General features: G+C 42.1%; 1 protein-coding gene and 1 long non-coding RNA gene across 2 annotated transcripts in view; one reads left to right on the top strand and one right to left on the bottom strand.

Annotated features, from left to right (window-relative positions):
• Positions 1–21,533, top strand: part of CHCHD3 (coiled-coil-helix-coiled-coil-helix domain containing 3) — a 346,441-nt gene that overhangs the window by 299,591 nt on the left and 25,317 nt on the right. The gene's annotated exons all lie outside the window — the stretch shown is intronic.
• On the bottom strand, positions 9,269–13,345 carry LOC132539799 (uncharacterized). The gene is made up of 3 exons (XR_009551091.1): positions 13,233–13,345; positions 11,725–11,849; positions 9,269–9,375 (listed from the first exon to the last, which is right to left on the bottom strand). It is a non-coding gene; the product is annotated as an uncharacterized LOC132539799 (long non-coding RNA).

Raw genomic sequence — 21,533 nt, 5'->3', positions numbered from 1 at the left:
GAGGGAATGGCCATCAAGAGCAGTGGAATCATCACACAAACACTGAGACCCCAGTGAAGGGAAGAATCCTGTCCAAGATTGTTTTTAGTAGAAAGTGAACCTGTTTTCTCAAAGTCAGGGCCATTCTTTCAGCATGTAAATAAATCTTTCAGAAGTAAATCTTGCCTTACTATAGTTACTCTCAAAATTGGTCTTTTCCTCCTGTTTGAAGTTGCATGTACCTGTTGCCTCTTTGTCAGCCTGAAGTCCTGAAGACAAGGATAAAGTAGCAGGGGTTATTTGTTTGTTTGTATTTGGTGCTAGAGAACTAACTCAGAACCTCAGTTATGCACCAACTTCAAGAACTAATTTTTTTTTTCTTTTCTGTGAGAGTGAAAGAGAAGGATGGATGGCTGTGAGTAGATAGCATAATGGTTATGCAAAGAGACTCTTAGGCCTGAGACTCCAAAGTCCCAGGTTCGATTCCCTCACACCACCATAAGCCAGAGCTGATCAGTGTTCTGGTATGTCAGAGACAGGGAGAGGGAGAGGAAGAGAGTTGGCAACACACCACTTCACCATGTAGACTTCTACCCCATGTAGTCCAGGGATTGAACCCAGGACCTCTCCTATGGAAAGCAGGTACTATACTGCTGATCTACTTCCCAAGCCCCAATAGATTGAAGGAAAAAAAAAATGTTAGAGGGATCTTGAATACAGTATTTATGAATGAAGCATCTATGTAGTCACACCACACTTTTTAATAGAATAATGTCAGGCAGCAGTGTGTTCATGCTATGTATTGCGTCCTGGCAAAACGCTTGAATGCTTGTAAAAAGCCTGCATGTTGGCCCTTCTCTTCCATGTTGAAACGAAAGCACACATGTTCCTATGTGAAAGCATCGCCAAGCACCCCCAACCTGCTCACATGGCTGCCGTAAGCTCTCTCATTCGCTTTCTCACTCGGTAGCCAGCAGTTAAAATTGCTGTGTTCCTTTTGGGAGGGTGTACGTCTAAATGCTGGTAATCAACTGTGTCCCTGGAAAATTGATAGATGTGCTCATTAAGGGGAGTTCCTGCTCTTGGCGCAATTCACAAGTCACCTCACCACTGTTTCTGGATGAAGCTGGCAGGAAATGCTGTGCCGTGATACATCTGGCTTTTTAAGCCTTTTCAAGGACTAAAGCCTCCCCCTTTATTTGTTTTTTTTTTTTCTTCTTCAATATGTTAAACATGCATTGTTGGAATCTTACAAGCACAAAGAAGTTAGCTATTTGCCAATTACGGTATTAACACAAGAAAGACCAACGGCTGCTATTGTGGATGGATTTTTTTTTTTTAATTATCATGCCATTTGCTCTTCAACTTGTTCTCTGGGGCTTCTGAGATTACACAAATACCTTTTTACTCGTGAGGCAGATTCATCTCTGGAGACGGAAGTCCACCAGCCTGTCTCTGGCAGAGATCTCTATACAACTACCAGTGACTGAAGCACTGTTGCTATGGTTGAGATCTTGAAGGTAGCATCTACCTGTTTCTGCTTCGAGGAAGAGAAATGAGTGGCTACATAGTCTTGACATGTTCAGACATGAGGCTTCGGATGGTAGAAGTCTGCTTAGCCTTTTATTTTTGTATTAACTTTATTTTTATTTTCTATTCGTGATTTAGTACTGATTGACAAAATTACAAGATAATGGTACAACTCCACACCATACCCACTACCAGAGTTCTGACTCCCCAGTTTCTCCACTGTAAACTACAGCAATCCTCTTAAGGTTGTAGATGTGGGTTAACTATTTTTCTACAACTGTCTCTCTATAATTATATGTATTTGCCCTTTTTTTTTTGTCCCTATGAGCCCATCTTCTCTTCCTTTCCAAGTCACACATATCCCTATTACTACATCCAAATGTCCCTCCCATTTTTCTCTTCTCTCTCCAGGTCCTGATGGAGTTGGAGTTCAGAGCTTTCTGTTTCATTTTGTCCGTATCATTTCTCCCCCACTGGGAGTATGGTCCAAAATTCTTTTGGGAGTGCAGAAGGTTGGAATTCTGGCTTCTGCAACTGCTTTTCCACTGGACATGGATGTTGACAGGTTGATCCAAACCCCCAGTCTGTGCCTGCCTTTCCCTAGTAGGGTAGGGCTTAGTCTGCTTTTTACATCAGGGCCTCAACTACAAGACTGTCAGTTCTGCAAAAGGGGTGTGTTGACCAGGAGGGAGGAAATAAGAAAGAGAGTCTGTCCTCTAACTGTGTGTGTGTGTGTGTGTGTGTGTGTGTGTGTGTGTGTCTGATAGTAGAAGCTGTGTGAAGGAGGTCAGTGCCTCTCACCTTTGTTTCCCCAGCTCAGCTCTTGAACAAGATGAAGTGATCAAAGCCAGGCACCAGCATACCATCTCAGTCTCATTACTTTGCAAGCTGCACACCCAGATGCTGCTGTTTTCTGCATCAGGCTTCACTGATTTACATTCATAACACCTCCATTACAGCTCATTTGGTAGTACTCATAATTAACCAGTTCTTTTCTCTTCCTGATTGTGTTTTCCAATACAAAAGATATTCATGTAAAGAACAAAATAGGATTCCTGCATGTCGAGTGCATCTTTCAGACATCACAGTGAGCTGACAAGAAGCAAGAAATTAAACATTTCTCAGTTCACTGGGTGTGAGTTTGGGGGGTATTTTCGAAGTCTGGAATTAGGATAGTAGATGCTGCCAGCAGACCAATTTCATCCACTCCCATCCTCTGGGAGTTCTTTTCAGTTAATGGAGTCTGACACACTCTTTTGTCTGATTTCTTCCCCCATTGGAGAGGTGAGTCATATGTTTATTTTGAAAGGTGTTAATGTGGCAGGTCACTTTAGAGAACTCATCATCATCAATACCAAGACCACCTATTACAGGAACTTTTTTTTGATACTCTGGGGACACAAGATACAGAGAAGATACAAGTTTGATCTCCTGCCCTCAGAGGTCTTATACTTGTTCAAATCACTAACTATACTGTAGAGGTTTCAAACTCAGAAATCGTAAGTTTAGCAAATGGAAAAAAAATGTTGAGTATTTCACTCACTCTGAGTGTTTTATATAAGCAAGAAATAAACACAAAGATGCACTTGTACTCTACACAGGGAGACAGTAATACACAGATGGCATCCTAATACTGACATGTGGTCTAAGAGAAAGGTACAGTCTGAATGCTACAGAAATCTGGAGGGGAATCTTGACTGCAGGAAGAGATGCCAGGTGTGGATTGGGTCTTTTCACCTTGAGATGTTGTTATTCAGGTCTGAAGAGGTAGTAGAGTGGCTTTCTAGGGAGGGAGTGAAATGCTACAAATGGTTGGAATGACCACGATCATAAAGAAAGTTAGATTTAAAGGACTGCGCATGCCATGTTTTTGGAAGGCAGAGTTAACAGAGTATGAGAACTCAGCTGTAACTTTAAACTGCTTCTAACCTAGATCTGGTGCCTATAGTCCCACCATTAAAATTCTGTGTCTTTCAAGGACCTGCAGAATAGCTCACCTGGATGGTGTGTTCAACCAGGTGCACCGCCATGCATGCAACCCAGGTCCAAGCCTGCCTACTCCGAACATTGCATTATAGAAGGCTTTAATGCTGTGGTATCTTTCCTTTTCTCTGTGTCCTTTTTCTGCCTTAAAAAAAAAAAAATAGCCTGGAGTGGTGAAGCCCTGACAGTTGACAAAGCTTATGTCTTTTAAGTCAGTTATTCTTGCTAGAAGTTTCAAATCAAAGACACAAGTTTAATATTCACTGCATGTGTGTGCTTGTAGAAATCAGAAATTGCCGTGTCATGTAGATGACCAATGTCAGCATTTAATATGTATTCTTGACAAAGTTTAGAGTCTTGAGAAATTGAAGCATGGGAATAGGGTACTTTATTATTATTATTAAGAGTTCTAGAAAAATTTGGTTTATGGGATGTTGTTTGGGAAAATCCGAGGACAGTAGCAAGGGAACACAAAGAGTTAATGTGCTATTCCTTATTTCACAACTGTCTCTGCAGTCCATGTTATGCGATATCTTTGTTGTGTTATTGTCATCACTGTTGTCCTTTGGTTGTCATTTGGATGTCACTATTCTATGCCTGCGGTTTCTTTTTGTTGTTATTGTTGTTGTTGTTTTTTCAGATTGAGAGACAGAAAGATACCACAGTACCAGAGCTTCCTTCAGAGCAGTGGGGGCTAGGGACCACTCTGAACTATGTACTGACAAAGCAAGTACACTATCCAAGTGAACTAGCTTGCTGGCCTAAGATCACTTTTTTAAAATGTCATTTACTTATTATTTATTTTGTAGAGATATAGAGGATTTGAGAGGAAAGGGGACTATAGGGGGAAAGAAGGAGAGGGGGTCCCTGCAAACATTGTTTCACCACTCGTGACACTTTCCCTCTGCAGATGGTGACTGGGAGCTTGAACCTAGGTCCTTGCTCGTGTTAACATGTGTGTGCTCAAACAAGTGCACTGCCACTTGGCCCCCAATATCATTTTTTTTATTTAAATGCTGTAAATTAACTTAAAAATACATATATTGGGAGTTGAGCAGTAGCACAGCGGGTTAAGCGCAGGTGGTGCAAAGCACAAGGACTGACATAAGGATCCCAGGTCCCCACCTGCAGGGGAGTCACTTCACAGGTCTGCAGGTGTCAGTCTTTCTCTCCCCCTCTCTGTCTTCTAGACAAGGACTAAACCACAATCTCCCGGAGGCAGGGGGAGTGAGACCAAACCAATGTAACAGAGTGACCATGTAAATAGACCACAATGTCAAGCAATGTAACAGAAGGGATTCCAGAAGCAGAACTAGAAGCATACCAACAGGCAGCTGTCAGTCTGAGTCGGTTTCTAATGAGATTGTTTGGTAAGACCCAGGTTACTTAGCTTGAGTGTTTATTACAGGGTGGATGTCAGTCTCACCTCCCACAGCTCCACTGAAAACAAAGGGAAAGGAAAAGTCCATTTATTTGGTGGAGATTTCTAGCTTTTTTGATTTGTGTGATTTAAGAATATGACATTTTGGCACAACCTGTACAGTTTTTGCTGCTAGTTTGTAATTCCTCAGAGGTGAGTTGAAAAGATTAGTGGTAGAACTTTTTCCATTAACTCTGGGGAAAGAAAAAAAAAACTACAGAGCGAAAAAAAATTGTCTTTCGGCAGAAATGTCAATCCATACCTCTTTCAGAGCATTTGGAAACTGAAGCACTGAGAAACTGATTTAGTAGAAGAAAGAATGGAAAGCCAAAATGTATACACATCTTCACCTTTTTTTAACTGATGACAAGACAAATGAAAAATCTACTCTCAGAACTTGATGATGCAAGGAAAATGAGATTGTTTCTCCAGAGTGCATTAAGGCTACATCTGAGTGCTAAGCTTTTGGCTGATCTACTCTTATTAATGATACAGCTACTTGTACTTAATGTCACCAAATCCCACTTCTGTGTGATACAATATCTCAGAAGCAGTATATAGGAAAAAGGATGCTTAACAGTGTTTAATATGCTATAGATTTTTTTTTTTTCTTGTAGCAACTACCAGAAAACACATTCATTTTCTCTTACCTGTGTTTCTTGGTCTTCATGTCTTTTTTTTTTTTTTAACTTTTTAAGACTTCTCTTCATTCTTTCATTCTGTAAGGTCACTAGTTCAGCTACTGATAGTAATTCAACTAGTGAATATTCTTATTGTTTATAATCTTTCTAGATCTCCCTTCATTGAATGCAAATTGACTTAATCCAGCAAACTCCTTTCTTCCTCTCCTCTACCATTTTAGTTCATTTTACTTTCTTGAAAGGTAGAACTCAACAAAGATGTTATATAGGCATTAAATATAATCCATCCCTATTTTTGGCATATCTCAAGCATTCAATACTTAGGTCATCAGTAGTTCAGATTTCTGATGAGTGAATTATGTGTGTGCACTAAAACTGATGCTCCCCATATAACCCAGTCTATATTCTCCGAGAGTATAATCTCTGGATACATAAAGCTTTAGCTGAGAATATACCATGCCACTAAAAACCATGTGTTTAAAGACAAATGTTTTCTGTCAACTCATTAACCAACAGTTAGCAGTACTACTCAAAATAATAATTATTGGGGGGGGGGGTATGCTCTGAAGTACATAATTTAATTCAGAATGCTTATGGGCGGCTGTGTTTGAATAATGTAGCTGTTGTTAGTTGACAGTATAGTTCTCATTTAATAATCTGTCATACCTTTAGAATGTTTACATAGATTTAAAATTATAAGCAATTATAGGTTGGTAGTCTAAAACGAACAAATAAGATTCATCCCAAATTCTGTTCTGAAGTCAGTTTGCTTGGCATTTGGGCCCATAATCTTTCCCAGAAATAAAAATGATGTTTGTGGTTAGATGTTCAGTTAGTCCTCCAAATCCTATTTAACCCCTTGATATTTGTGGTAAAGAATGAAAGATGGAGGGAGAGTGAAAAACTATTTAAACTGCATTTTGGATTTTAAATGATTAGACAGTCTTATTGCCTGTGCTACTTTTATTGGCGTTGGGGGGGGTGACGGTGAGAGTAGGTCCCTGTAGAGTAGGAAAGGGAAATCTAGAAATCTTGGGAAGTTCAGCCCTTCTTTATCTTTTAGTCCCACAAACATTTTTCTTTTGCTGCAGCAAGTAGAATTTTAACACTTGATACTCCACTAATTTATTAATGCAACTCCAGTTTGTAAGCTTATTTACAACCTTTGCTTAGTACCAAGAAAGTGATAAAGCTTATTTTCATGGATAGGATGTTGCAAAATTAGGGCTGAAGAATGATGCTACAACCTCATATCAGTCTCAGCACCCAAATTTATTTGCTCGGTTGTACAGGGTTTTGATAGTCTTGATTTGCGGGGATAAGGAGTGGCAAACGATAATAGTATTTTTCTTAACAGCTTGCCTTGCGGTGTGAAGAGACTCATTCATCAGTCTGATCCATATGATTAAAAGCGAAATAAGTTTCTGCTTCGAAGTCGAATAATTGACAATATCCAATAAATCACAATATAGATGTTGCAACAAACAACCCAAACTTAGGATATTAAAGCGCAATATGAAAATAACCTTTGGCACCTTCTTAGCCTCATCCTCTGCCTAACTTTTATGGGCTTCACAGTTCGGTCATACAGAAAGGACATCACTGTCACCTTCCTACTCCTGCAGCTGTGCTCTTGCATAGCCCACCCTCTCCATTTTCCTTCTGAGAAACGTGTCCATTTGTCAAAAATCTGTCTTGTTGTTGTGCCTTTTTTTTTTTTTAAGTTTTTCTTGACACTTCCCTGACCACCATCTTTGCTCAAAGAAAGACAGAGTTAACTGTTCCCTCTGTGTTCTTGTGAACTCCTATGGCAACCCAATTCCTGTAGGCTCCTGTGCACCTCTCTTTCTTGGAAAGTGAGAGCCCCTGGAGTGTAAATTGGTGCGGCTTCTGTGGAATACAGCATGAAGTTATCTTAGGGGGGAAATGAAGGAAATGCCATATATTCCTGCGTTACACCTTGTAGGCACTTACCTGAAGATATGACAACACTCACTATAAAGGTTTCTTTGCACCCCGGTAATCACAGTGACATTATTCACAATAGCCAAAGCATGAAATCAGTCTAAATGCCCATTGGCAGATGGCCACCTGAGAAGCTGAGGGATAGATACTCAACAAAATGCTATTTGGCTATCAAAAGAAATAAAGTAGTACCTGCTAGAGAAGATGAATGGAACACAGTGATTACGTGAAGTATAATAAGGAAGATCGTGGAAGACAGTTAACTGCATGGTTTTGTTCACATTTGGAATATAAATAGATGAAGCAAACAGACTAGTAAAACTCATTCTTAGTCTCAGTGAAAAGTACAGTGGTTTCTAAAAGAGGGGGGGAATGAATAGAGACCTTTCAGATAGTGATGTGACATTAGAACTTAGTGATGAGTGAAGTGAATCTTATACCCATATAACAGTATAAAGCTACACCCCTGAATTCTGTAATATTGTAAACCATTGATAAGTTAGAAATAAATGTGCCCAAGCCTTCTGTTTTCTCCTTCCCTCCCTGTCTCTTTCTCTTGTCACACACACACACACACTCCTCTCTCCCCCTCCCTCCCTCTCCATAAATAAATCATAAGTAAAAGGCATGAGCTATAGGTCAGTCATCTTTATAGCACTTTTCAGTGATGTGGCCAGAACTCTCATTCAAAAAAAAAAAATTCTTCATGCTTGTCCCCCCCCCCCCCGTTATCACTGGGATTCGCTACCTGCACTACAAATCCAAGGCTCCTGGCGGCCGTCTTTTTTTCCATTTTTGTTGCTGCTGCTGTTGCATAGGACAAAGAGAAATTGAGGGAGGAGGGGAAGACAGAGAGGGGGAGAGAAAGACAGACACCTGCAGACCTGCTTCGCCACTTGCGAAGCAAACCCCCTGCAGGTGGGGAACCTGGGGCTCCAACCAGGATCCTTGCTCCAGTTCTTGTACTTCACACTGTGTGTGCTTAACCCAGTGCACTGCCACCCGTCCCCCTTCCTTAATTCTTTTCAACTTTAACTCTCTGCATATTTTCTCAGGAAGGGTCCTTGAATTACTGTAGATAAAAACTGTTGTCTAAAAAGCTAAGTAGGAATTATATAGCCTTGGGAGTTTGAAGAAACTTTAGCCATACCAAAGCTGCATATCAAGTTATAGTGTATGAGTTTCATTCCCAGTTGATATGAACCACCATAAGGGCAAGAATTCTATTTTATTCTGTTTCTTTGTCTCTATTTTATTTTATTAGTGATTTAATGATAATTAACAAGATTGTAGGGTAACAGGGGTACAATTGTTTTTTTTTATTTTTTATTTATAAAAAGGAAACACTGACTAAACCATAGGATAAGAGGGGTACAATTTCACACAATTCCCACCACCAGAACTCCGTATCCCATCACCTCCCCTGATAGCTTTCCTATTCTTTAACCCTCTGGGAGTATGGACCCAAGGTCATTGTGGGATGCAAAAGGTGGAAGGTCTGGCTTCTGTAATTGCTTCCCCGCTGAACATGGGTGTTGACAGGTCGATCCATACTCCCAGTCTGCCTTTCTCTTTCCCATTGGGGAAGGGCTCTGGGGAAGCAGAGTTCCAAGATACAATTCTATATGATTCCCACCACCAGAGTTCTGTATCTCATCCTTCCCACTGCAATCTTCCCTCTGGGAGTTTGGACCAAAATTCCTCATGGGGTGCTGAAAATGGGAGGTCTGACTTTTGTAATGGCTTCGATCCATAGCCTGTCTCTATCTTTCCCTAGTGGTGTAGCCCTCTGGGGAGGTGAGGTCCTCTGCCCAGGGAAGTCAGGATGGCATCATGGTAGCATCTGCAACTTGGTAGCTGAAAAGCAGAAGGATATAAAACAGGACAATTTGTTTAATAATCAGGAACCTCTAAAGGTCAAAATAGAGCAAATGAAACTCAGGGTCTTGATGTGGGAAAAAGTTAGGCAGTCTATTTTAGATATATTCCAGGGGGCCCGTGGTTTTAGTCATTTTTGCCTGAGCCCAATAGAAAGCCTACAGGTGGGCTAAGACTATTGACTATTGTATATACTTTGCCCACATTTGAGAGCTACTCTCTTCCCTGAGCCAGCTTTCTAGTCCTATTTCCAACTCTGACACCATCTCCCCCAGACAATACCTTTAGCCCTCCTGCATGTTAGCTGTCAGGCTCAGACAAAAATTAGTAAACTCATGGGCCCCTTAGAATATACCTAAAATAGACTTCCTTGCTTTTTCCAAAATGGAGACCCCCCCCCCCCAAATCTCATCTGCTCTATCCTTTAGGTTCCTGATTATTAATTAAGCAGTTTGTTCTGCTTTGTATCTTAATGGTTTTCAGTCATCAAGTTGCAGATGCTATCATGATGCCAACTTGACTTCCCTAGGCAGATGACCTCACCAATGTGTCCTGGAACCCCATCTCTACAGAGCCCTGCCTCACTAGGGAAAGATAGAAACAGACTGGGAGTATAGATCAACCTGCCAACGCCCATATCCAGCAGAGAAGCAATTACAGAAGCCAGACTTCCCACCTTCTGCACCCCATAGGGATCCTGGGTCCATACTCCCAGAGAGATAAATAACAGGAAAGTGTGGGAGTCAGGCAGTAGAGCAGCAGGTTAAGCGCACATGGCACAAAAGCACAAGGACCGAGTAAGGATCCCGGTTCGAGCCCCCAGGTCCCCACCTGCAGGGGAGTCGCTTCAAAGGTGGTGAAGCAGGACTGCAGGTGTCTATCTTTCTCTCCCCCTCTCTGTCTTCCCCTCCTCTCTCCATTTCTCTCTGTCCTATCCAACAACAACGGCATCAGTAACAACAACAATAATAACTACAACAACAGTGAAAACAACAAGGGCAACAAAAGGGAATACATAAATAAATATTTAAAAAAAAAAAAAAGAATAGGAAAGCCTCCAATAGAGGGGATGGGCTGTGGAACTCTGGTAATGGGAATTGTGTGGAATTGTACCCCTCTTATCCTATAGTCTTGTCGATCATTATTAACTCAATTAAAAATTTTTTTAAAGACTATTGTCTGGGAAGAATCTTTTCCAGCACCCTAGCACCTAACCCACACTTAGCAGGCTCACACAGAAATAAATCTAGTCATAAAATGGGAGGACTGTGGCTTTAATTGTCTGATTCATTTAGCTGTTGATTATCTTTGTTGCAGGCTATTAATAGAAGGCTGATTTTTGTCAGCTGCTTGCTAATTGCCAGAGTTCATTTCCAATACATTCTGAATGAGTATCAATACTTGGACTTCTAGAACTTCTTGACTTTCATGATTCTTGAGGGCTATTTTTCACTTCTGCTAAGATGGCCAAATTGAGATAATAATTGTCCCAAACCAAATTACATGTCATTAACATTTCCAGGTTGGACACATGACATGATTAAGTCATTATGGCTGTCTAACAAGAAAGACAATTAACTCAGAACAAGTTATCTTCTGACATCCTACCTACCAGTTTTGTCGTTTCTGTTCTGTAAGTCTCAGACTTGATCATAGACATTTGCTAAGCCAGACCTAGCTGAATCCCGGGCATAAAAGAGAAAACTATATCTTTCCAGTAGAAACTAAGAGAGCCATTTCTTTTTCTGGCTCAATTAAAACTGTACCAATTGTCAAGTCCCATTAACCTAGAGGGTCACTACCTTGCATGCATTAGTGACAGCCCCACTGTAATGTGAAGCGGCTTTGCCACATCATGGACACATTTATGAAGATGGATAACGGCAAAGGCTCAGTGTTAACTTTTATTGTCAGGCAGCCTGTACAAGAAACTGTCTGGTATTGGCTTTTCCTTTGATTTATGGAAAGGTTGCCACGTGAAGAAGATACCGCATTAAAAAGAAGAAGAAGCACTGCTAGCAGCACTGTTATTAGATTCATTTGTATGGCAAACAATAACCAACGCTAATTGCCATCATTATCCTCGAGTGCTCTGTTGTGAGTTTAAGGATGGGGATGCTCCCTCTGGGCAATTTGGTATCTTCACCCCTTCCCCCCCCCAAAAAAAAAAAATGGGCCCCTTGCTTGCTTTCATTTGAGCAAGCCTGTGTCTCCAGAAGCTTCCTCTCAACAGTAGCGAATGATGTAATGCTAGTCTTCTAAGAGGGACTCATTCAACAGAGGACTTGATGGCTATGTTTTCCCCCACTGACAGCATCCAATAATTACCTATTGGTTTTGCCTGCGGGCGCACGTGTGAGCACAGTCTCCCACACAAGAGCCTGAGATGGAAGGCCTGCAGTTCTGACTCCTCCATATCCGCAGGAGCTCCCAAGTAGTAGCAGGTGGCTCTTCTGGGGTGGGGGGGGGGGGGTTGGGAAAGGCACCTATCACTTCCTCCTCAAAAGGACTTTTGTCCCCAAGGAGAATAGGCACCACTTTGCCTCGGTTGTTCCCATTTCAATGCACTTTGGTGTGGCAGAGTGGAGTGTCTTTTCATGCTGCAAAGAAACTTTCCCTCCCTTTGAAATCTTTCTTTGGGCTCTCTCAGCCCAGTTGCTGTCTTAATATGCAAGAAAGGCAGCTGCATTTTCCTTTATGCAAATTCAATTGTGGAGGAAGGCATCACTGTTTGTCCCGTGGACAGATACATTATGCGTGATGCCAAAAAGGAAAAAGAAGGAATAAGAAAGAGCTCAGGACCCCAGAAAATTTAGTTGAATTCTGTTCAGATCTTGGGAAAGCAGCTGAGTGTCGTCCCTTCTGTAGACATTCCCTTGGGACCAGCTCTTCCTGGTGTGAGAAGCTAGAGAAACACCTGCACGGGAGATACCGTCGCCTTCTTTCAGGTCCCACGTAGAGGCAGAGATGCCCCAGGGTTCTCTTCTGTCTAGTGCTTGTGTTCCTAGCTATCACATTCCAGCGGAGACTTACTTCCTACTCCATGTTCCAAATTATTCCGAGACTTCTAGGTCCCATCTGTCTAATTTCCATTAAGGTTTTGCTATACTCAGACTATCTGCTGATTTCTTCTTCTTTTTCTCCTCCTCCTCCTCCTCTTCCCTCTCCATCTTACTACTGTTATTATTATCTTTATTTAGTTATTGGATACAGACAGTGAGAAATTGAGAGGGATAGGGAGATAGGAAGAGCAACAGAGAGACACCTGCAGCCCTGCTTCACCACTCGCAAAGTTTTCCCCCTGCAGGTGGAGACAGGGGCTCCAACCTGGGTCCTTGTGCGTTGTAAAATGTGTGCTCAGCCAGTTGTGCCACCACCTGGCTCCTCTGATTTCTTTATCCAGGGAGGAGCTCATTTATGCAAGTCTGAGACAGACCGACTTTCCGACCTTCCTCCCTCCCTCCCTCCCTCCCTCCCTCCCTCCCTGCCTCCCTCCCTCCCTGCCTCCCTCCCTCCCTCCCTCCCTTCCTCCCTCCCTTCCTTCTTTCCTTCCTTCCTTCCATTTAGTATTACAGAGAGAAAGTGAGAGGAGAGTGGGAGAGAAAAATAAAGACACCGGCAGACCTACCTACTTCATCATTTGTGAAGTTTCCCTCCTGCAGGTGGGGAGCCTGAGCTCAAACCCAGGTGTGCCACCACCCAGCCAAAAAGAATTTCATCTGTTTTTTAAGCAGCAGAAAAAGAAACACAGGCGGAAGCGATCCTTGGAAGAAGACTGGCTCCCACACAAGCAGATTGTATCGGCTAGCTCCTTGTTTCCTGGAAGGCTTCTGTACCTGGAATGGCTCAGAGCGATCAGGCAGGCCCCTGTCATCAGGCAGGAAGCACAGCAGCAGCTGGGGAGACTCACTTTGGCCCACAGCAGCAGGCAGGCTGTAAGACAGTGCCCAGGAAGTCCCACTCTCAGAGGTGCAGGGAGCCAGATTACGGAGGTTGAATGCAAGATGGTATCATTAAGGGGTTGCTGGAGAGTACAATTAAATGAGAAGCCAAATGAGCAAGTATGTTAATATATGGGGAAGATACTGAGATGCTTATGAAACCTTCCTTTAAATGTGTCCTTATAAAAGAAGTGCTGAATTTGAACCTCAAATTCACCTTTTTTTTTTAATAGGTAAAAGACAGATAGAAAGGGAGAGCTGCTTGAAGTCCTGCTCCACTGCTCATAACCCCACCACCACCACCACTATCCATGTGGGGACCTGGGCTTTAAATCTGCATGCATGTTCTCAAGCATGCTAGCATGTGAATTCTACCTGGCTGTTCAAATGTACTTTTAAAGTAGGAGAAGTTAAGATCAAGACTTAAACATTAATAGGTCCTGTTTTATTCCTCCCCATTTTTTTTTGTTTTTGTTTTTCACTTTCTCCAGAAAGTAAAGTAATGGACTATTAAGCACATATGATCTTTCCTAGTTCTGCTGGCCTTTGAGAGGGGGTGTGGACTGAGCCAGAAATGGCTACTTATTATTACTTGCCTTTCTCACTTGAAAAATCCTTGGTGCCTATTGGAAGGAATTCCACCATCACAAAATAATGCCACCTGGATGGACTACAGGACCCTAGGAAAGTGTACAAACAAGGGTCAAACCCAACCCCTCACGAAATTGCAGCAACAAGGGAAACGTTAGTGCCAGGGAAAGCAAGGAAATTCAGCCCGGTGCACGCACACCAAGTGAGTGTAGGGACCTCCCTGCTGCATTTTGTTGGGAAGAATCCTGCATCTATCTGTGGCAAGGCTCAGCCGGGAGCATCAGGATTGATTGGTGATGTCTATCACTGGCATCAGCACTGAAGGAGTTGGCATTTTGCCTTTATATTGCTACCCCTGCTTGGGAAGCATATGTAAAAAATCTGTTTTCTCCTTCACTTACAACAACTGCACCAGGGAAGGAAGGAATAAAGGCTGTTGGTGCAATTTTAACCTCAAGTGTAGTGAAAGAAAATACCACACAACAGGTTTTTCTTTTTTCTTTTTATTTCTTCCTTTCCTCCTTCCTTCCTTCCTCCCTTTCTTTATCAGCCCATCTCTTGCCTCTTCAGGCAATCAGACCACCTGTGAAATTCACTTTTTTCTTTTACAAGGAACCTCAGAAATGATCAGGACAGAAGCAGCTGTTGATGAAATGGCCTTAAGTGTTCAGCCCTAGCGGCCATTTTCTTTCTAATGAGTAAAAGAATATATTAACACTCCATTTTGATTAGCAATTGTAACATATGCAAAGATATTAACCTTTGGTGCATTTCTGAAGTACAGTCTCATGGGCAGAAGGCCTACTTAGCTAGTAGAGAAATCAGATTCTAGTCATATGACCTCACCTGAATACTGAAGAGTGTCAACTTCCTACCTGTCACATTCTTCCTTTGGTCTAAATAATGACCCTGAAAACTACTATGTTAGATCAAAAAGTGGTAGCATTGATAGTATTTGGTAGCAGTTAATATTATAGTTGCTCTCCCATCATGCTGACAAGTCTTAATAAAAACCTCTAGTGATTTTTTTTCCCTTTTGATTCCCTTTCTTTTTTGTTGTTTAACATTGTTGTGGTTATGTTTGTTGTTATTGTTGTTGTTGATGATGATGATGATGTCATTGTGGTTGAATAGGACAGAGAGAAATGGAGAGAGGAGGGGAAGACAGAGAAGGGAAGAGAAAGATAGACACCTGCAGACCTGCTTCATTGCTTGTGAAGCGACCCCCCCATTGCAGGTGGGGAGCTGGAGGCTCAAACCAGGATCCTTATGCCAGTCCTTGTGCTTGACGCCATGTGGGCTTAACCCACTGTGCTACCGCCCGACTCCAAAACCCCGAGTGTTTTATGAGTGACTATGAATTAAAAAAAAAAAAAAACTAAGGGGGCCAGGTGGTAGTGTAGCAGGTTAAGCATACACATGGTGCAGAGTGCAAGGACCAGAGTAAGGATCCAGGTTCGAGCCCCCTGGCTCCCCACCTGCAGGGGGTTTCATTTCATAATTGGTGAAGCAGGTGTCTATCTTTCTCTCCCCCTCTGTCTTCCCATCCTCTCCATTTCTCTCTGTCCTATCCAATAATAACAAGGGCAACAAAAGGAAAAAAAAATAGCCTCCAGGAGGCTATTTGTAGTGGATTTGTAGTGCAGGCACCGAGCCCCAGCAATAACCCAGGAAGAAAAAAAAAATTTGTTTACCTCCATTAATTTTCCTGCTTTTCGAACCTCCCCCTAAAGTTATAAGTCTTAGCAGTACTCCACCTGGTAGAGCACACACATTACAGGGCACAGGACCCAGATTCATGTCCCCACTTGCAGAGAAGAAGCTTCAGAAGCGGTGAAGAGTTCCCACCCCCTTCTCTCTGAATAAAAATATAGAAATAATAATTTTAAAAAATCTTAGCAGTATTTATGATCATCCTCTTCCAGAACTCCGGCAGTCTTCTCTCAGACTAGTCAAATTTTTCCTGTTTTTGATAGTCAACACTGATCAAATTAGAGAGCTAAGTCTAAAATTTCTACCTTGTGACCTGCTAGATATTCACATATATATATATATATTTATCTAATGACATTTAAGACACCGAAGATCCAGAAACTCACTTAGAAGAGGCTAAAAACCAGTTTCTGGCCTGTTTGAATATTGGTTGAACCACCATGAAACTTTTAACTGTGCGATGTTTATTATGGTCAAAACATCCAACTTGTTGAAGGCAGGGTTTTGTTCCAATGAGGGCAAATTAAAGCAGTTTGCTATCCATTCTGTTGCCTCCCCCCCTCACTGCCTAGTCACAAGAACAGCAGTGGGCAAGTCTGTGCCAAGTGTAATTACTTCCAACACAATTCCATTTATTCACAGGGAAGACTGTTACTCCCCATGAGAACATAGTTGGGGAAAGAAAAGAGATATAGGTTTATGTTAATTGTATAACCCATGCTGGAAGTTTGATTTTAAATGATTGTGACTTTTTATTTTAGCTTTTTTTTTTCTTTTTCTTTTTTTTTCTTTTTTTTAACCAGAGCACTGCTCAGCTCTGGCTTGTAGTGGCAGTGGATTGAACATGGGACTTTGGAGCTGCAGGCATGAGAGTCTCTTTGCATAATCATTATGCTATCTACCCCTGCCCATGACTGTGACTTTTTAATCCTTTTATCAAAAACCCGGGGCAACTTTTCTTTTGCCACCACCTGAATGTTTTGTGGGTACCTCCAGATTACATGAACAGTCTCTAACTCTTATGTGGATTGTTTATTTAGAGCTATTGCTCAAAAAAAAAAAAAATGTGCTAGCCACTGACCATGTGTGACCACTGAAATTTATTAAAATTGAGTGAAATTTACTCAATTTACTTGGTTACGCTGGTCTCATTTCAAGTGTTCTGTCTAGCACTGCAAAAATTCTACTAGTAGCACTGCTCTAGGTAATAATTGGTATTAGTAAAAAATAATCTAGCAAAGATATAATAGGAGAAAAGCAACTCCAGTGGATGGGGGGGGAGAGAGAAAGAGAGAGAAAGTGTTGGGGATTGGTAGGGGCAGCTCTAGCTTTAGACGTAGGACTTGTCTTTCTTTTTGTAAGAGCGACACCCTTCCTCCAAAATAATAAGAAAGGCACAGACCCAGGTTTCTGTGATAGGCAGATGAGAGCTGTTAGTTCTTGGCTTCTCTGCTTCACTTTGTCAACGAAAAATGACCAAGCACAAACAAGGAGAGGTTAGGGGTGAGGTTTTTGAAGAGGTAGGAGAGGACATGAGATCACCATTGTAAAGAGGACAAGAGCGAGTGAGTTTTCCATGGAAATGTAAAATCACTGTGGATGGGATTTAGCATCTACTTCTGAATTTGTAGCAATTTGAGCTTGTCTGGTTTTTATAGTTGATTTTTCCCCCCTTCTTTGTCCCCCTCCGGAAACACTCGCCAGGAGAGCTGTATTAAGGGACATGTGTCAGGCAGCCATATGTAGATTGGGGCTGTGTGTAGTGGCTTAGATTAATACTGCTGGATTGGAACCCTGAGGGAGATGTAAAACTAATGGAGCTCAGCATGGTGAATCCAGTCCAGGACAGGAATTGAGAAATGCATTGTTTGGTCCAGCAGTAATACATCATTATCCCTTTCTGTAGGAACCATTGAAATTCCACCTCTGAAATCCTCGGGTATGAGGCTCATCATAATCACTTAGAGGATTTCATGAAGTAAGCTGTTGTTTTTTCGCCTTCATGGCTGGTCCTGTTAATTTCAGTCTCAGCAGTCGCCTAGTATGTTAAGCCAATTTGCTAAATCTTGACGATCCCCTTTAAAAAAAAACAAAAACCTAAATCCATTTATGTATCACAAGGGTCTGAGATCATATGATGTTTCGGAATTTAATGTTGTCTCATGGCGTTCAGACTGACTCCTTTGGTTAATTAGAATGAAGAGAGAAGTACATGCAAAATGTTAAATTAGCTTGCCTCTGGATGTTCCATAGCTGGTTGCCGCTCAGTGTGATTACATGTCCCATGTCATGTTTTCACTTTGAGGGCCGGGTGGTGGCACACCCAGTTAAGCGCACATAAGGACCTGGGTTCAAGTCCCCCACTCTCCACCTGCAGGGGTCCACTTCATGATTGGTGAAGCAGATCTGCAGGTGTCAGTTTTTCTCTCTTCCTCTCAATCTCCCCCTCCTCTTTCAGTTTCTCTTGGTCCTATCTTGTAAAAATTAGAAAGAAAAAAGGTGGAGGGCGTGGAAATGGCAACCGGGAGCAGTGGGTTTGGCACCGAGCCTCAGCGATAACCCTGGTTGCAATAAAATAAAGTTTCACTTTTATCAGTGACAGAATGATTTTGAGGTGTATTTCCTTCTAATCCTTAGTTTCTTGTCTGGAGTATTAAGTAGGGAAATTTTAGCTACTTGAATTCACAGCACGCTTGTCTTCTAAAAATTGGTAAATAATATTACCATGTGTATTTAATTGTGCTTAATACTAAAGATGAAACAGGTGACTTAGCATCTCACCTTCCCTACCTAATAACTGAAACATATTCATTTCCCAGATACCAACAATCTTCTCATTTGCAGGAGTTTTCAGAGAATTAAGAGGTTAATATTTTTAATATTCTGCTTTTGAGAAATGCAAAGCACTGTATAAAAAAAAGTGATGTTTGAGTGCTTTTTTTTTTTTTAAGCTTCTCTGTTCAAACTCTCAGAAATGAAATTAGTTCCTATGGAAACTTATTGCTGTTGTAGATAGTGCCCTTACTCACCACCACTGAAAAACGAAATAAATTCAGCAAATGATTTTCTAATTGTATAACATGGCTTGGGTCGTGGACATTAGGAATATGTGTAGTTGTGCTCTTTGGCTATTATGCTGGTTCATATTAAATTGCGTTTGAAATCAGCCTTGCAGGTGTCACCATCTGTCCTTCACTTTGAGGCCAGAATAGATAAATAGTATTTTAGTAGGAGTTTCTGTTGCTTCTCTTTTCCTCAGCACCACAGAGTAGATTGTAAAGAGGCAGGGAATACAGGAAATATTTTAGAAGCAAAATTAGTTATGGGGAATGCAGAGGAATAAGGAAGAGTCCTGCCCGAAGTCCTGGAAAAGGTGGGCGTTTTGCTTGGCAGGTGTTTGCTAGACTTGATGTTGACGAGCTGAAACAGGAGACAGCTGAGGGCAGCGAGACTATTTGGAGGTGAGTAGTAATGGCGTGCGCATGAACTGAAGCTTAACCAAGGGTGGTGAAAGGAGTCACTAAAGGGCAAGAATGAGAGCTTTTTCTAAGAAAGAACTAAAAATCTCAGTGACTTCTTGAACCTAAAGTAAGTGTAATGTTTTAATTAATGTGTGATCATGAGCTAATGATATTAGTCAAGAGTATGAGGAAAATCTTTGGATGAGAAAATGGAAACCAAATAGCTTGAACATATCCAGTTAGTGCTTAGTGTAGAGGTCTCAGTGCTAGGAAGAATCTAGGAAGAACCATCAGATCTAATCCCTGGCTTCCAATGACATTATTGTTATAAAGAACTGAACCTAACCTAATCCCAAAGAAACTTAAGATCAAAAAAAAAAAAAAGAAAGAAAGAAACTTAAGATCACAACTAACCAATGGAGAGCCACTAGAGTGTCCACTCAGTCACACGCAAAACAGTAGAAACCCAGGTGGTGGCCACCTGGTTGAACGCACATGTTACAGTGTGCCAGGACCCAGGTTCGAGCCCCCAGTCCCCACCTGCAGGGGTGTTGTTTTAACTGGACTGGCTTCACGGGCGGGTAACAGAGATGACCAGAGACACACGGCTGAGCTAAGAACGCAGTTTAATCTTTATTCACGAGCGGGCAAACATGTGCTCTCCTGTCTTTCTCCTCCGGCAGCTGAGAGGGACTCTCCTAGTATGTAGGGTAGGGGGCGGGGAGAAAGAGAGGCGTGAAACTAGCAGGGGCTAAACCACAATCTCCCAGAGGCGGTGGGGGGGGGTGAGACCAAAACCAATGTGAAGCATACAATAATTCCCCCTTTTCTTTTTAACTAATTGAGCATAGTATCAGGAGTGTGGGATGAACAGAAACCTATATCGTACAGGCATTTTTAAAAAAGAAACTGGCACAAACATGGAGGAACATGTAAGCGAGCAACAAGAACCAGTGTGCTGCCAAGGGAAGGCCTGAGGGGGCCATTTTTTGCCTCTGTGGGCAAGGCTTTATCAGCTAAAGAACCTTTGCTGCCTCTGTGGGCTTTTGCCTTGACGGGCTTTTTTTTTTTTTGGTCTGTGGGCATTACCTAGCATGGGGGGGGGGGGGGTTATGGCCTAGAGTCCCAAGGCAGCTGGCTGCAGTCAGTCTTTGAGAAACCCAGCAGCATAAAGGGAAGCTGCTGTAGGGTTGTGTAAAGTGTCCAAGTGGTGTACCAGTGAGTCCGATAGAAGTGCCAGTCCAAAGCAGATGTCCACAGAAGAATGCCAGGGGGTGAACGTTGTATGAGGAAGGTCAGCTACTGGAATTCCGCTTTTCTGTAGAGAACTTGACAGCTGCAATTTACTTACTATGAAACAAAACTTGTACCAGGTTAGAAGTTTACCACAATTGATAATTCTATTACAATTGGAAGTCTTTTTTAGTATGATTTTAAGGTTGTTTAAAGTTTAAACAATAAAATGTGGAAAGGTAAACAGAAGAACCATGGGGGGGGGATCTAAGGCATGAGAATCATTAGCATAACCATTGTGCAATCTACCGTTTCTAATTGAGAAGGATTCGAGAGTTTTACATATCAACAAGTCTATTTAACCTTTTGTTATACCCATTGAAGATGGAGACACACCCTAGGTGTGCACAGGTTTCTTTTTTTTTTAGACTTAGTTAAAATATATTGATTTTTAACTAATTTTTAACTCAGAGTTTAAATATAAATTAATTTTACCTTTATGAGAACTATGTTAAAAACCTTTTTCATTTAACTCTGTCTGGTAAGAATATAGCCTTAAAGTTACATTTTTAACCTTAAAGTTAATGTTTACCAAACTTTAAACACATATGTAAACATGGTCTTCAATACACAAGGAGGAAAACTTTTGTTACGAAGACATGTCATTTTAAACACGAGTTTAGATCTATACTGTCTTAGCCGTTCAGGGAGTGCGTTGTCCAGTGGTGGCTTCTTGCGCAACTTCAGCTCCAGGAATTGTAGGTAGCGATCTCTGCAGGAATCTCTGTGTATTCTAGCTTTTCTGACTTCAGAGCCGAGTTGGGGATCTCAGCCAGGGGGCCCAGTTTCGGTAGGGAGCCCGCGGTCTCTGGTTGGTCCAGGATCTGTCCAGACTTCATAGCAGGAGGGCGGGCGGCCCGGCCGTGTAGAAGGCACGGGCCAAGGTGCCCCGGGGTGGTGCCATGATGGGCCGCTGCTGCCAGTGGCCGAGCAGCGTGGGGGGAGCCCACGCCCAATGTCCCATGCCACGCGGCTGGAAAGCCGGCTCATGCGGGCTGGCGTTGGGCGGAAACCACAGAGTGGTCCAGAGATAAATGTTCCAGAAACAGCGAAACAGTCTCGTGAAGAAAGGGCAGAGGCCTTTGGAGATCTCTTCACAAGCAGAAGAGAAGGCCATAGTGCATAGGTAGCCAAATTG

The sequence above is a fragment of the Erinaceus europaeus genome, chromosome 8 (assembly GCF_950295315.1).
Source record: "Erinaceus europaeus chromosome 8, mEriEur2.1, whole genome shotgun sequence".
Lineage (NCBI taxonomy): Eukaryota > Metazoa > Chordata > Mammalia > Eulipotyphla > Erinaceidae > Erinaceus > Erinaceus europaeus.
Note: the sequence above shows the minus strand (reverse complement) of the source record. Positions and strands in the feature narration are given on the sequence as shown.